We start from the raw sequence: 13,462 nt of genomic DNA on the forward strand, positions 1-13,462 counted from the left end.
CGCAGCTCCAGGGCCTGCGCCCCTCCGGCGGGGTGGCTGCCTCGCCCCCACAGGCCGTGTGGCCCAGCTCCGAGTGCCTGTGTCCTTCCGTCTGTCTGTGTGTGTGTGTGTCCTGTGCGACGATGGGGTCCGGCGGCGCGGGCGGCCCCGGCTTGGCTTTGAGCCAGGCGGGCTGAAGAACAGGAGAGGCCAGGGGCCCGCCGGCGCCGGCCCCGGCCCGCGGCACACCCCGACACCCCCCCGCAGCCCCCAGGCCCCAGCCCCCGGCCCCCGGCCCCCGGCCCCCGGCCCCCAGCGAGCGGCCCGATGTGGGGCGGCGTGCCATCCGGGGAGCCGAGCGGCGGCGACGAGCCCGACAGGCCGGGGACGGGAGCGCGCCCGGGCTCCCGCGACAGACTCGGCTCCGGGGTGCGGGACGCGTCTTGGCCCCCACCCCCCGGCCCGGGCAGGCGCCCTCCGCCACCCCGGGCGCGGCGCGGGAGGCGGTCAGTCCATCAGTCGGGCCGGCAGGCGAGCATGCAGGCAGGCAGGCAGGCAGGCAGGCAGGCGTTCAGGCGGGCCGCACAGGGCGGGCGGAGGAGGGCTGAGGAGCGGCGGGCGCCCGGCCTGGAGAGGCGCAGAGCAGGCTCTTGGGGCGCCCAGCGGCAGGCGCGGACGTCTACGGCCATACCACCCTGAACGCGCCCGATCTCGTCTGATCTCGGAAGCTAAGCAGGGTCGGGCCTGGTTAGTACTTGGATGGGAGACCGCCTGGGAATACCGGGTGCTGTAGGCTTTTTTTCTTCGGCCTTCCTGTCCGTCCCTTTGCCGCCAACACCCCCCTCGCCCAACGCGGCGGCGGCGGCGGCGGCGGCGGCGGCGGCGGCGGCGCCCTCCGGACGACCCCTGCCATGGCCCCCGCCCCGCCGGGACCACCGCAGGGCGCCGCGGGGCACCGAGGGCGCCCGCTGCACGGGCAGGACGCCACTACATACACCACACACCTCCTCTTCCTCCCAGCCCTTCAACCTCGCAGCCCTTCAACGACGCCCACCCGCATCCTAGCCGGCCGCGCGTCCCAGGGGGCCGAGGGGGCCGAGGGGGCCCGAAGGGGCCCAGGGAGGGGACGGGGCGACAGCCGGAACCTCGGGGCGGGGGCGCGGGGGGGCGGTGCGGTCGCTGGGGGGAGACGGGTGGGGGCTGGATCCCGTCCTCGCAGGCCTGCGAGGCCCTCGGTGGGGCCGAGGGGGGGGGTGCTTGGGAGCCGGGGGCCGGGGGCCGGGCCTGCCTGCGGGCCCTCCTCGCCCCGCCCCAGGCCCCGCCCCCAGGCCCGCCCCCAGCCCCTAGCAATTCCCTGGCACCGCCCCCAGCGACCAAGCCACCCAGCCACCCGCAACACCCCCCCACCTTCGGCCCGGGCCCGCCTGCACCTTCTCTCCGAAGGACATGCCCTCCGTCCCCCGCGGACCACCGTCCCTTCGGCCCTCAGCCCCGGGGGGCCGAGGGGGCCGAGGGGGCCCGAAGGGGCCCAGGGAGGGGACGGGGCGACAGCCGGAACCTCGGGGCGGGGGCGCGGGGGGGCGGTGCGGTCGCTGGGGGGAGACGGGTGGGGGCTGGATCCCGTCCTCGCAGGCCTGCGAGGCCCTCGGTGGGGCCGAGGGGGGGGGTGCTTGGGAGCCGGGGGCCGGGGGCCGGGCCTGCCTGCGGGCCCTCCTCGCCCCGCCCCAGGCCCCGCCCCCAGGCCCGCCCCCAGCCCCTAGCACCGCCCCCAGCGACCAAGCCACCCAGCCACCCGCAACACCCCCCCCACCTTCGGCCCGGGCCCGCCTGCACCTTCTCTCCGAAGGACATGCCCTCCGTCCCCCGCGGACCACCGTCCCTTCGGCCCTCAGCCCCGGGGGCCACGCTCCGCGTGCCCAGGACACCAACCAGACGGCCCGACCGCCGGGGGCCTCAGGCCCCCCGTTGGCGCCGGGCTCCGCGCTCCGTGACCCCGCGACAGCCAAGACCACAGCGACGCGGGGACGGCCGGCACCCAGGCCCAAAAGAGCCGCTCGGGACACAGCAAGACACACCACAGACACTCGCTCCGCGCCTGGGCGAGGGCGCCGCGCACGCACGCAGGCACACGGCCCCGCGGCGGTTCGGCTGATGGGCAGGAATGGGAGCGGAACGGCATCCCTGACCGCGTGGCTGCAGGGCCTGCGGCTGCCAGGGCTCCTGACGCAGCTCCAGGGCCTGCGCCCCTCCGGCGGGGTGGCTGCCTCGCCCCCACAGGCCGTGTGGCCCAGCTCCGAGTGCCTGTGTCCTTCCGTCTGTCTGTGTGTGTGTGTGTCGTGGGCACCTGTGTCTGTGTCCCTGCCTGTGCGACGATGGGGTCCGGCGGCGCGGGCGGCCCCGGCTTGGCTTTGAGCCAGGCGGGCTGAAGAACAGGAGAGGCCAGGGGCCCGCCGGCGCCGGCCCCGGCCCGCGGCACACCCCGACACCCCCCCGCAGCCCCCAGGCCCCAGCCCCCGGCCCCCGGCCCCCGGCCCCCGGCCCCCAGCGAGCGGCCCGATGTGGGGCGGCGTGCCATCCGGGGAGCCGAGCGGCGGCGACGAGCCCGACAGGCCGGGGACGGGAGCGCGCCCGGGCTCCCGCGACAGACTCGGCTCCGGGGTGCGGGACGCGTCTTGGCCCCCACCCCCCGGCCCGGGCAGGCGCCCTCCGCCACCCCGGGCGCGGCGCGGGAGGCGGTCAGTCCATCAGTCGGGCCGGCAGGCGAGCATGCAGGCAGGCAGGCAGGCAGGCAGGCAGGCGTTCAGGCGGGCCGCACAGGGCGGGCGGAGGAGGGCTGAGGAGCGGCGGGCGCCCGGCCTGGAGAGGCGCAGAGCAGGCTCTTGGGGCGCCCAGCGGCAGGCGCGGACGTCTACGGCCATACCACCCTGAACGCGCCCGATCTCGTCTGATCTCGGAAGCTAAGCAGGGTCGGGCCTGGTTAGTACTTGGATGGGAGACCGCCTGGGAATACCGGGTGCTGTAGGCTTTTTTTCTTCGGCCTTCCTGTCCGTCCCTTTGCCGCCAACACCCCCCTCGCCCAACGCGGCGGCGGCGGCGGCGGCGGCGGCGGCGGCGGCGGCGGCGGCGCCCTCCGGACGACCCCTGCCATGGCCCCCGCCCCGCCGGGACCACCGCAGGGCACGGCGGGGCACCGAGGGCGCCCGCTGCACGGGCAGGACGCCACTACATACACCACACACCTCCTCTTCCTCCCAGCCCTTCAACCTCGCAGCCCTTCAACGACGCCCACCCGCATCCTAGCCGGCCGCGCGTCCCAGGGGGCCGAGGGGGCCGAGGGGGCCCGAAGGGGCCCAGGGAGGGGACGGGGCGACAGCCGGAACCTCGGGGCGGGGGCGCGGGGGGGCGGTGCGGTCGCTGGGGGGAGACGGGTGGGGGCTGGATCCCGTCCTCGCAGGCCTGCGAGGCCCTCCGTGGGGCCGAGGGGGGGGTGCTTGGGAGCCGGGGGCCGGGGGCCGGGCCTGCCTGCGGGCCCTCCTCGCCCCGCCCCAGGCCCCGCCCCCAGGCCCGCCCCCAGCCCCTAGCACCGCCCCCAGCGACCAAGCCACCCAGCCACCCGCAACACCCCCCCCACCTTCGGCCCGGGCCCGCCTGCACCTTCTCTCCGAAGGACATGCCCTCCGTCCCCCGCGGACCACCGTCCCTTCGGCCCTCAGCCCCGGGGTCCACGCTCCGCGTGCCCAGGACACCAACCAGACGGCCCGGCCGCCGGGGGCCTCAGGCCCCCCGTTGGCGCCGGGCTCCGCGCTCCGTGACCCCGCGACAGCCAAGACCACAGCGACGCGGGGGCGGCCGGCACCCAGGCCCAAAGAGCCGCTCGGGACACAGCAAGACACACCACAGACACTCGCTCCGCGCCTGGGCCAGGGCGCCGCGCACGCACGCAGGCACACGGCCCCGCGGCGGTTCGGCTGATGGGCAGGAATGGGAGCGGAACGGCATCCCTGACCCCGTGGCTGCAGGGCCTGCGGCTGCCAGGGCTCCTGACGCAGCTCCAGGGCCTGCGCCCCTCCGGCGGGGTGGCTGCCTCGCCCCCACAGGCCGTGTGGCCCAGCTCCGAGTGCCTGTGTCCTTCCGTCTGTCTGTGTGTGTGTGTGTCGTGGGCACCTGTGTCTGTGTCCCTGCCTGTGCGACGATGGGGTCCGGCGGCGCGGGCGGCCCCGGCTTGGCTTTGAGCCAGGCGGGCTGAAGAACAGGAGAGGCCAGGGGCCCGCCGGCGCCGGCCCCGGCCCGCGGCACACCCCGACACCCCCCCGCAGCCCCCAGGCCCCAGCCCCCGGCCCCCGGCCCCCAGCGAGCGGCCCGATGTGGGGCGGCGTGCCATCCGGGGAGCCGAGCGGCGGCGACGAGCCCGACAGGCCGGGGACGGGAGCGCGCCCGGGCTCCCGCGACAGACTCGGCTCCGGGGTGCGGGACGCGTCTTGGCCCCCACCCCCCGGCCCGGGCAGGCGCCCTCCGCCACCCCGGGCGCGGCGCGGGAGGCGGTCAGTCCATCAGTCGGGCCGGCAGGCGAGCATGCAGGCAGGCAGGCAGGCAGGCAGGCAGGCGTTCAGGCGGGCCGCACAGGGCGGGCGGAGGAGGGCTGAGGAGCGGCGGGCGCCCGGCCTGGAGAGGCGCAGAGCAGGCTCTTGGGGCGCCCAGCGGCAGGCGCGGACGTCTACGGCCATACCACCCTGAACGCGCCCGATCTCGTCTGATCTCGGAAGCTAAGCAGGGTCGGGCCTGGTTAGTACTTGGATGGGAGACCGCCTGGGAATACCGGGTGCTGTAGGCTTTTTTTCTTCGGCCTTCCTGTCCGTCCCTTTGCCGCCAACACCCCCCTCGCCCAACGCGGCGGCGGCGGCGGCGGCGGCGGCGGCGGCGGCGGCGGCGCCCTCCGGACGACCCCTGCCATGGCCCCCGCCCCGCCGGGACCACCGCAGGGCGCCGCGGGGCACCGAGGGCGCCCGCTGCACGGGCAGGACGCCACTACATACACCACACACCTCCTCTTCCTCCCAGCCCTTCAACCTCGCAGCCCTTCAACGACGCCCACCCGCATCCTAGCCGGCCGCGCGTCCCAGGGGGCCGAGGGGGCCGAGGGGGCCCGAAGGGGCCCAGGGAGGGGACGGGGCGACAGCCGGAACCTCGGGGCGGGGGCGCGGGGGGGCGGTGCGGTCGCTGGGGGGAGACGGGTGGGGGCTGGATCCCGTCCTCGCAGGCCTGCGAGGCCCTCCGTGGGGCCGAGGGGGGGGTGCTTGGGAGCCGGGGGCCGGGGGCCGGGCCTGCCTGCGGGCCCTCCTCGCCCCGCCCCAGGCCCCGCCCCCAGGCCCGCCCCCAGCCCCTAGCACCGCCCCCAGCGACCAAGCCACCCAGCCACCCGCAACACCCCCCCCACCTTCGGCCCGGGCCCGCCTGCACCTTCTCTCCGAAGGACATGCCCTCCGTCCCCCGCGGACCACCGTCCCTTCGGCCCTCAGCCCCGGGGGCCACGCTCCGCGTGCCCAGGACACCAACCAGACGGCCCGACCGCCGGGGGCCTCAGGCCCCCCGTTGGCGCCGGGCTCCGCGCTCCGTGACCCCGCGACAGCCAAGACCACAGCGACGCGGGGGCGGCCGGCACCCAGGCCCAAAAGAGCCGCTCGGGACACAGCAAGACACACCACAGACACTCGCTCCGCGCCTGGGCCAGGGCGCCGCGCACGCACGCAGGCACACGGCCCCGCGGCGGTTCGGCTGATGGGCAGGAATGGGAGCGGAACGGCATCCCTGACCGCGTGGCTGCAGGGCCTGCGGCTGCCAGGGCTCCTGACGCAGCTCCAGGGCCTGCGCCCCTCCGGCGGGGTGGCTGCCTCGCCCCCACAGGCCGTGTGGCCCAGCTCCGAGTGCCTGTGTCCTTCCGTCTGTCTGTGTGTGTGTGTGTCGTGGGCACCTGTGTCTGTGTCCCTGCCTGTGCGACGATGGGGTCCGGCGGCGCGGGCGGCCCCGGCTTGGCTTTGAGCCAGGCGGGCTGAAGAACAGGAGAGGCCAGGGGCCCGCCGGCGCCGGCCCCGGCCCGCGGCACACCCCGACACCCCCCCGCAGCCCCCAGGCCCCAGCCCCCGGCCCCCGGCCCCCGGCCCCCGGCCCCCAGCGAGCGGCCCGATGTGGGGCGGCGTGCCATCCGGGGAGCCGAGCGGCGGCGACGAGCCCGACAGGCCGGGGACGGGAGCGCGCCCGGGCTCCCGCGACAGACTCGGCTCCGGGGTGCGGGACGCGTCTTGGCCCCCACCCCCCGGCCCGGGCAGGCGCCCTCCGCCACCCCGGGCGCGGCGCGGGAGGCGGTCAGTCCATCAGTCGGGCCGGCAGGCGAGCATGCAGGCAGGCAGGCAGGCAGGCAGGCAGGCGTTCAGGCGGGCCGCACAGGGCGGGCGGAGGAGGGCTGAGGAGCGGCGGGCGCCCGGCCTGGAGAGGCGCAGAGCAGGCTCTTGGGGCGCCCAGCGGCAGGCGCGGACGTCTACGGCCATACCACCCTGAACGCGCCCGATCTCGTCTGATCTCGGAAGCTAAGCAGGGTCGGGCCTGGTTAGTACTTGGATGGGAGACCGCCTGGGAATACCGGGTGCTGTAGGCTTTTTTTCTTCGGCCTTCCGTCCGTCCCTTTGCCGCCAACACCCCCCTCGCCCAACGCGGCCGGCGGCGGCGGCGGGGCGGCGGCGGCGGCGGCGGCGGCGGCGCCCTCCGGACGACCCCTGCCATGGCCCCCGCCCCGCCGGGACCACCGCAGGGCGCCGCGGGGCACCGAGGGCGCCCGCTGCACGGGCAGGACGCCACTACATACACCACACACCTCCTCTTCCTCCCAGCCCTTCAACCTCGCAGCCCTTCAACGACGCCCACCCGCATCCTAGCCGGCCGCGCGTCCCAGGGGGCCGAGGGGGCCGAGGGGGCCGAAGGGGCCCAGGGAGGGGACGGGGCGACAGCCGGAACCTCGGGGCGGGGGCGCGGGGGGCGGTGCGGTCGCTGGGGGAGACGGGTGGGGGCTGGATCCCGTCCTCGCAGGCCTGCGAGGCCCTCGGTGGGGCCGAGGGGGGGGTGCTTGGGAGCCGGGGGCCGGGGGCCGGGCCTGCCTGCGGGCCCTCCTCGCCCCGCCCCAGGCCCGCCCCCAGGCCCGCCCCCAGCCCCTAGCACCGCCCCCAGCGACCAAGCCACCCAGCCACCCGCAACACCCCCCCCACCTTCGGCCCGGCCCGCCTGCACCTTCTCTCCGAAGGACATGCCCTCCGTCCCCCGCGGACCACCGTCCCTTCGGCCCTCAGCCCCGGGGTCCACGCTCCGCGTGCCCAGGACACCAACCAGACGGCCCGACCGCCGGGGGCCTCAGGCCCCCCGTTGGCGCCGGGCTCCGCGCTCCGTGACCCCGCGACAGCCAAGACCACAGCGACGCGGGGGCGGCCGGCACCCAGGCCCAAAGAGCCGCTCGGGACACAGCAAGACACACCACAGACACTCGCTCCGCGCCTGGGCCCAGGGCGCCGCGCACGCACGCAGGCACACGGCCCCCGCGGCGGTTCGGCTGATGGGCAGGAATGGGAGCGGAACGGCATCCCTGCCCCGTGGCTGCAGGGCCTGCGGCTGCCAGGGCTCCTGACGCAGCTCCAGGGCCTGCGCCCTCCGGCGGGGTGGCTGCCTCGCCCCCACAGGCCGTGTGGCCCAGCTCCGAGTGCCTGTGTCCTTCCGTCTGTCTGTGTGTGTGTGTGTCGTGGGCACCTGTGTCTGTGTCCTTGCCTGTGCGACGATGGGGTCCGGCGGCGCGGGCGGCCCCGGCTTGGCTTTGAGCCAGGCGGGCTGAAGAACAGGAGAGGCCAGGGGCCCGCCGGCGCCGGCCCCGGCCCGCGGCACACCCCGACACCCCCCCGCAGCCCCCAGGCCCCAGCCCCCGGCCCCCGGCCCCCGGCCCCCGGCCCCCAGCGAGCGGCCCGATGTGGGGCGGCGTGCCATCCGGGGAGCCGAGCGGCGGCGACGAGCCCGACAGGCCGGGGACGGGAGCGCGCCCGGGCTCCCGCGACAGACTCGGCTCCGGGGTGCGGGACGCGTCTTGGCCCCCACCCCCCGGCCCGGGCAGGCGCCCTCCGCCACCCCGGGCGCGGCGCGGGAGGCGGTCAGTCCATCAGTCGGGCCGGCAGGCGAGCATGCAGGCAGGCAGGCAGGCAGGCAGGCAGGCGTTCAGGCGGGCCGCACAGGGCGGGCGGAGGAGGGCTGAGGAGCGGCGGGCGCCCGGCCTGGAGAGGCGCAGAGCAGGCTCTTGGGGCGCCCAGCGGCAGGCGCGGACGTCTACGGCCATACCACCCTGAACGCGCCCGATCTCGTCTGATCTCGGAAGCTAAGCAGGGTGGGCCTGGTTAGTACTTGGCTGGGAGACCGCCTGGGAATACCGGGTGCTGTAGGCTTTTTTTCTTCGGCCTTCCTGTCCGTCCCTTTGCCGCCAACACCCCCCTCGCCCAACGCGGCGGCGGCGGCGGCGGCGGCGGCGGCGACGGCGGGGCCCTCCGGACGACCCCTGCCATGGCCCCCGCCCCGCCGGGACCACCGCAGGGCGCCGCGGGGCACCGAGGGCGCCCGCTGCACGGGCAGGACGCCACTACATACACCACACACCTCCTCTTCCTCCCAGCCCTTCAACCTCGCAGCCCTTCAACGACGCCCACCCGCATCCTAGCCGGCCGCGCGTCCCAGGGGGCCGAGGGGGCCGAGGGGGCCCGAAGGGGCCCAGGGAGGGGACGGGGCGACAGCCGGAACCTCGGGGCGGGGGCGCGGGGGGCGGTGCGGTCGCTGGGGGGAGACGGGTGGGGGCTGGATCCCGTCCTCGCAGGCCTGCGAGGCCCTCCGTGGGGCCGAGGGGGCGGTGCTTGGGAGCCGGGGGCCGGGGGCCGGGCCTGCCTGCGGGCCCTCCTCGCCCCGCCCCAGGCCCCGCCCCCAGGCCCGCCCCCAGCCCCTAGCACCGCCCCCAGCGACCAAGCCACCCAGCCACCCGCAACACCCCCCCCACCTTCGGCCCGGGCCCGCCTGCACCTTCTCTCCGAAGGACATGCCCTCCGTCCCCCGCGGACCACCGTCCCTTCGGCCCTCAGCCCCGGGGTCCACGCTCCGCGTGCCCAGGACACCAACCAGACGGCCCGACCGCCGGGGGCCTCAGGCCCCCCGTTGGCGCCGGGCTCCGCGCTCCGTGACCCCGCGACAGCCAAGACCACAGCGACGCGGGGGCGGCCGGCACCCAGGCCCAAAAGAGCCGCTCGGGACACAGCAAGACACACCACAGACACTCGCTCCGCGCCTGGGCCAGGGCGCCGCGCACGCACGCAGGCACACGGCCCCGCGGCGGTTCGGCTGATGGGCAGGAATGGGAGCGGAACGGCATCCCTGACCGCGTGGCTGCAGGGCCTGCGGCTGCCAGGGCTCCTGACGCAGCTCCAGGGCCTGCGCCCCTCCGGCGGGGTGGCTGCCTCGCCCCCACAGGCCGTGTGGCCCAGCTCCGAGTGCCTGTGTCCTTCCGTCTGTCTGTGTGTGTGTGTGTCGTGGGCACCTGTGTCTGTGTCCCTGCCTGTGCGACGATGGGGTCCGGCGGCGCGGGCGGCCCCGGCTTGGCTTTGAGCCAGGCGGGCTGAAGAACAGGAGAGGCCAGGGGCCCGCCGGCGCCGGCCCCGGCCCGCGGCACACCCCGACACCCCCCCGCAGCCCCCAGGCCCCAGCCCCCGGCCCCCGGCCCCCGGCCCCCGGCCCCCAGCGAGCGGCCCGATGTGGGGCGGCGTGCCATCCGGGGAGCCGAGCGGCGGCGACGAGCCCGACAGGCCGGGGACGGGAGCGCGCCCGGGCTCCCGCGACAGACTCGGCTCCGGGGTGCGGGACGCGTCTTGGCCCCCACCCCCCGGCCCGGGCAGGCGCCCTCCGCCACCCCGGGCGCGGCGCGGGAGGCGGTCAGTCCATCAGTCGGGCCGGCAGGCGAGCATGCAGGCAGGCAGGCAGGCAGGCAGGCAGGCGTTCAGGCGGGCCGCACAGGGCGGGCGGAGGAGGGCTGAGGAGCGGCGGGCGCCCGGCCTGGAGAGGCGCAGAGCAGGCTCTTGGGGCGCCCAGCGGCAGGCGCGGACGTCTACGGCCATACCACCCTGAACGCGCCCGATCTCGTCTGATCTCGGAAGCTAAGCAGGGTCGGGCCTGGTTAGTACTTGGATGGGAGACCGCCTGGGAATACCGGGTGCTGTAGGCTTTTTTTCTTCGGCCTTCCTGTCCGTCCCTTTGCCGCCAACACCCCCCTCGCCCAACGCGGCGGCGGCGGCGGCGGCGGCGGCGGCGGCGGCGGCGCCCTCCGGACGACCCCTGCCATGGCCCCCGCCCCGCCGGGACCACCGCAGGGCGCCGCGGGGCACCGAGGGCGCCCGCTGCACGGGCAGGACGCCACTACATACACCACACACCTCCTCTTCCTCCCAGCCCTTCAACCTCGCAGCCCTTCAACGACGCCCACCCGCATCCTAGCCGGCCGCGCGTCCCAGGGGGCCGAGGGGGCCGAGGGGGCCCGAAGGGGCCCAGGGAGGGGACGGGGCGACAGCCGGAACCTCGGGGCGGGGGCGCGGGGGGGCGGTGCGGTCGCTGGGGGGAGACGGGTGGGGGCTGGATCCCGTCCTCGCAGGCCTGCGAGGCCCTCGGTGGGGCCGAGGGGGGGGTGCTTGGGAGCCGGGGGCCGGGGGCCGGGCCTGCCTGCGGGCCCTCCTCGCCCCGCCCCAGGCCCCGCCCCCAGGCCCGCCCCCAGCCCCTAGCACCGCCCCCAGCGACCAAGCCACCCAGCCACCCGCAACACCCCCCCCACCTTCGGCCCGGGCCCGCCTGCACCTTCTCTCCGAAGGACATGCCCTCCGTCCCCCGCGGACCACCGTCCCTTCGGCCCTCAGCCCCGGGGTCCACGCTCCGCGTGCCCAGGACACCAACCAGACGGCCCGACCGCCGGGGGCCTCAGGCCCCCCGTTGGCGCCGGGCTCCGCGCTCCGTGACCCCGCGACAGCCAAGACCACAGCGACGCGGGGGCGGCCGGCACCCAGGCCCAAAAGAGCCGCTCGGGACACAGCAAGACACACCACAGACACTCGCTCCGCGCCTGGGCCAGGGCGCCGCGCACGCACGCAGGCACACGGCCCCGCGGCGGTTCGGCTGATGGGCAGGAATGGGAGCGGAACGGCATCCCTGACCGCGTGGCTGCAGGGCCTGCGGCTGCCAGGGCTCCTGACGCAGCTCCAGGGCCTGCGCCCCTCCGGCGGGGTGGCTGCCTCGCCCCCACAGGCCGTGTGGCCCAGCTCCGAGTGCCTGTGTCCTTCCGTCTGTCTGTGTGTGTGTGTGTCGTGGGCACCTGTGTCTGTGTCCCTGCCTGTGCGACGATGGGGTCCGGCGGCGCGGGCGGCCCCGGCTTGGCTTTGAGCCAGGCGGGCTGAAGAACAGGAGAGGCCAGGGGCCCGCCGGCGCCGGCCCCGGCCCGCGGCACACCCCGACACCCCCCCGCAGCCCCCAGGCCCCAGCCCCCGGCCCCCGGCCCCCGGCCCCCGGCCCCCAGCGAGCGGCCCGATGTGGGGCGGCGTGCCATCCGGGGAGCCGAGCGGCGGCGACGAGCCCGACAGGCCGGGGACGGGAGCGCGCCCGGGCTCCCGCGACAGACTCGGCTCCGGGGTGCGGGACGCGTCTTGGCCCCCACCCCCCGGCCCGGGCAGGCGCCCTCCGCCACCCCGGGCGCGGCGCGGGAGGCGGTCAGTCCATCAGTCGGGCCGGCAGGCGAGCATGCAGGCAGGCAGGCAGGCAGGCAGGCAGGCGTTCAGGCGGGCCGCACAGGGCGGGCGGAGGAGGGCTGAGGAGCGGCGGGCGCCCGGCCTGGAGAGGCGCAGAGCAGGCTCTTGGGGCGCCCAGCGGCAGGCGCGGACGTCTACGGCCATACCACCCTGAACGCGCCCGATCTCGTCTGATCTCGGAAGCTAAGCAGGGTCGGGCCTGGTTAGTACTTGGATGGGAGACCGCCTGGGAATACCGGGTGCTGTAGGCTTTTTTTCTTCGGCCTTCCTGTCCGTCCCTTTGCCGCCAACACCCCCCTCGCCCAACGCGGCGGCGGCGGCGGCGGCGGCGGCGGCGGCGGCGGCGGCGCCCTCCGGACGACCCCTGCCATGGCCCCCGCCCCGCCGGGACCACCGCAGGGCGCCGCGGGGCACCGAGGGCGCCCGCTGCACGGGCAGGACGCCACTACATACACCACACACCTCCTCTTCCTCCCAGCCCTTCAACCTCGCAGCCCTTCAACGACGCCCACCCGCATCCTAGCCGGCCGCGCGTCCCAGGGGGCCGAGGGGGCCGAGGGGGCCCGAAGGGGCCCAGGGAGGGGACGGGGCGACAGCCGGAACCTCGGGGCGGGGGCGCGGGGGGGCGGTGCGGTCGCTGGGGGGAGACGGGTGGGGGCTGGATCCCGTCCTCGCAGGCCTGCGAGGCCCTCGGTGGGGCCGAGGGGGGGGGTGCTTGGGAGCCGGGGGCCGGGGGCCGGGCCTGCCTGCGGGCCCTCCTCGCCCCGCCCCAGGCCCCGCCCCCAGGCCCGCCCCCAGCCCCTAGCACCGCCCCCAGCGACCAAGCCACCCAGCCACCCGCAACACCCCCCCCACCTTCGGCCCGGGCCCGCCTGCACCTTCTCTCCGAAGGACATGCCCTCCGTCCCCCGCGGACCACCGTCCCTTCGGCCCTCAGCCCCGGGGTCCACGCTCCGCGTGCCCAGGACACCAACCAGACGGCCCGACCGCCGGGGGCCTCAGGCCCCCCGTTGGCGCCGGGCTCCGCGCTCCGTGACCCCGCGACAGCCAAGACCACAGCGACGCGGGGGCGGCCGGCACCCAGGCCCAAAAGAGCCGCTCGGGACACAGCAAGACACACCACAGACACTCGCTCCGCGCCTGGGCCAGGGCGCCGCGCACGCACGCAGGCACACGGCCCCGCGGCGGTTCGGCTGATGGGCAGGAATGGGAGCGGAACGGCATCCCTGACCGCGTGGCTGCAGGGCCTGTGGCTGCCAGGGCTCCTGACGCAGCTCCAGGGCCTGCGCCCCTCCGGCGGGGTGGCTGCCTCGCCCCCACAGGCCGTGTGGCCCAGCTCCGAGTGCCTGTGTCCTTCCGTCTGTCTGTGTGTGTGTGTGTCGTGGGCACCTGTGTCTGTGTCCCTGCCTGTGCGACGATGGGGTCCGGCGGCGCGGGCGGCCCCGGCTTGGCTTTGAGCCAGGCGGGCTGAAGAACAGGAGAGGCCAGGGGCCCGCCGGCGCCGGCCCCGGCCCGCGGCACACCCCGACACCCCCCCGCAGCCCCCAGGCCCCAGCCCCCGGCCCCCGGCCCCCGGCCCCCGGCCCCCAGCGAGCGGCCCGATGTGGGGCGGCGTGCCATCCGGGGAGCCGAGCGGCGGC

General features: G+C 77.2%; 7 non-coding genes across 7 annotated transcripts; all 7 read left to right on the forward strand.

The window, feature by feature from the left end:
• The first annotated feature begins 656 nt into the window (after positions 1-656).
• LOC144313092 (5S ribosomal RNA) lies at positions 657-775 on the forward strand. Its single transcript, XR_013378824.1, has one exon. It is a non-coding gene; the product is annotated as a 5S ribosomal RNA (ribosomal RNA).
• Positions 776-2,885: 2,110 nt separating this feature from the next.
• Positions 2,886-3,004, forward strand: LOC144313194 (5S ribosomal RNA). Its single transcript, XR_013378917.1, has one exon. It is a non-coding gene; the product is annotated as a 5S ribosomal RNA (ribosomal RNA).
• Positions 3,005-4,691: 1,687 nt separating this feature from the next.
• Positions 4,692-4,810, forward strand: LOC144313213 (5S ribosomal RNA). Its single transcript, XR_013378934.1, has one exon. It is a non-coding gene; the product is annotated as a 5S ribosomal RNA (ribosomal RNA).
• A 1,699-nt stretch (positions 4,811-6,509) lies between these two features.
• Positions 6,510-6,628, forward strand: LOC144313224 (5S ribosomal RNA). Its single transcript, XR_013378947.1, has one exon. It is a non-coding gene; the product is annotated as a 5S ribosomal RNA (ribosomal RNA).
• A 1,698-nt stretch (positions 6,629-8,326) lies between these two features.
• Positions 8,327-8,444, forward strand: LOC144313099 (5S ribosomal RNA). The gene has a single exon (XR_013378833.1). It is a non-coding gene; the product is annotated as a 5S ribosomal RNA (ribosomal RNA).
• Positions 8,445-10,139: 1,695 nt separating this feature from the next.
• LOC144313235 (5S ribosomal RNA) lies at positions 10,140-10,258 on the forward strand. The gene has a single exon (XR_013378960.1). It is a non-coding gene; the product is annotated as a 5S ribosomal RNA (ribosomal RNA).
• A 1,696-nt stretch (positions 10,259-11,954) lies between these two features.
• LOC144313098 (5S ribosomal RNA) lies at positions 11,955-12,073 on the forward strand. The gene has a single exon (XR_013378831.1). It is a non-coding gene; the product is annotated as a 5S ribosomal RNA (ribosomal RNA).
• Positions 12,074-13,462: the final 1,389 nt, after the last annotated feature.

This window comes from Canis aureus, chromosome 4 (assembly GCF_053574225.1).
Source record: "Canis aureus isolate CA01 chromosome 4, VMU_Caureus_v.1.0, whole genome shotgun sequence".
NCBI lineage: Eukaryota > Metazoa > Chordata > Mammalia > Carnivora > Canidae > Canis > Canis aureus.